Here is a 1,926-nt window from a genome sequence, read left to right as displayed (position 1 = left end):
CATTGGAGTGATCGACTTGATGTAAGCCAACACTCTTCCTACCACTAGAATTTCTACTATTCTTTGAAGATAAAGTACGATGCAAAGAATTTTCAATCATGCTCTCATAAAGATGGCACACGTCATCCTCATGCCTATCAATGTAAGAGGCACCCATGGAAGCATCAACCATGCCTTTGTAATTGTCCGATAAGCTCTCAAAGAAATATTGAACTAATTGCCATTTGGGCATGTCATGATGTGGACACTTCCTAAGCAATTCATTAAAATGTTCCCATGCCTCAAGAAATGTTTCTCCATCCCCATGTGAAAATTCTCTAATTAAAGTTCTCATGGCATTGGTCTTAGAAACCGGATAGTACTTCTTCAAGAACTCTTGTTGCATTTCCGCCCAAGAAGTTATTAAAAAAGGCCTAAGATTGTTAAACCAATATTTTGCCTTATCTTTAAGGGTAAATGGAAAAAGTTTAAGTCTTAAGACCTCTTCCGGCATATCCGTATATTTTACGGTGAAACAAACTTCAAAAAACTCATCCAAATGCTTGTAATGTTCTTCACTTGGAAGTCCATGATAATTAAGAAGCATTTGAATGGTTTGTGGCTTGATTTCATAGTGCTGTGCTCTAAATGGTGGTAATTGAATGCATGTGGGTGCATTATATTCATTAGGCACATAGTGATCTCTTAAAGCAAAGGGAGGATTAGCAATTGGAGGTGCAACATGGGCACCTTGGTTGCCATAAATGATAGGAGGTGGTGGAGCATAGATTGGCCTTGGCATTCCCAATGGAACTTGGCCTTGTTGTTGTGGTGGATGAACATATGGCCTTGGCATGCCTAATGGTACTTACATGTTATTGTGATGCACATTGGGGTGAAGGATACTTTGTTGGTCTATGTGACCAAGGTCCTCCACATGGTCCTCATTGTGTTCTTCCATTGATGAAATTGATTGACTAGAACTACCTCTTCCCCTAGGGTTTCGAACAATCGATTCAAGATGAAAATTTAAAGGGACAAGAGTGGGTCTCAATGATCTATGACTATGCATGCACAATGCAACGCAACAAGCAATAACAACAAACACTTCACCTTTACAACAAATCAATAATCAACAAACTTCCTCCACATACAATGTTCTCATACTCCCATGCTTTAACAAAATATGCAAGAAAAGTAAATTACCTCCACATGGGCTCACGATTTATCTAAGAATTGAATTATAAGCCTCCACGCGGACCGACAATTTAACTAAGGGATGAGTAAAGAAAATCCCACAAAGGTCCTTTAGCACTTCAACTCCAAATTTATAGCTTAGCTTAGCAATTTTTAGATTTTTAGCATTTTTCCCTACGTGCTTAGCTCCTTTGCTTGAATGCTCCTATGCTTGCTTCCTAGCTCAATGCTCCTTGTCAATCAAGAACAAACACAATAAGTAACAAAAATTGAAAACAAAGTAAAGACACGATCAAAAGAGTACTAATTCCTAATTGATTCAACAAATACGATGTTGCCAATTAATCAATCCCCGGAAACGGCGCCAAAAACTTGGTGTGTCGGTCGTCGCACTCCAAAAGTTTATGCTTATGTGGCCAATTTTTACATTTAGAAATTGCCACTACTACCTTTTACCAAAAATATAGCTAGGGTGAGTAGGGATCGTCCCGAAGGATTGTGTGTCGTACTAAGTTGAGGAATTAAAATTAGGGTTAGTAGGTCGAGTGATCAAAATAGTGGTTGGTTGGTTGAATTAAACTAAATGCAAATTAAATTAAAGTAAGCAATAATGCAATAGAGAGAATAAGAGAGAGAGAGATCTTGGGGTCTAGGATCACCACTAAGCATAGCTTTTCTACCCTTTTAATGAATGATTAATGAGGGGAAGAACATGTATTGCAACAAAGTGTGTGTGTGGTTGTTTCAACA

General features: G+C 38.2%; 1 non-coding gene across 1 annotated transcript; it reads left to right on the top strand.

Moving 5' to 3' along the window:
• The first annotated feature begins 230 nt into the window (after positions 1–230).
• Positions 231–337, top strand: LOC132310790 (small nucleolar RNA R71). The gene has a single exon (XR_009482705.1). It is a non-coding gene; the product is annotated as a small nucleolar RNA R71 (small nucleolar RNA).
• The last annotated feature ends 1,589 nt before the right edge of the window (positions 338–1,926 follow it).

The sequence above is a fragment of the Cornus florida genome, unplaced genomic scaffold (genome assembly GCF_030987335.1).
Source record: "Cornus florida cultivar Cherokee Brave unplaced genomic scaffold, ASM3098733v1 CherokeeBrave_3.0.0_Hap2_Chr05, whole genome shotgun sequence".
Lineage (NCBI taxonomy): Eukaryota > Viridiplantae > Streptophyta > Magnoliopsida > Cornales > Cornaceae > Cornus > Cornus florida.
Note: the sequence above shows the minus strand (reverse complement) of the source record. Positions and strands in the feature narration are given on the sequence as shown.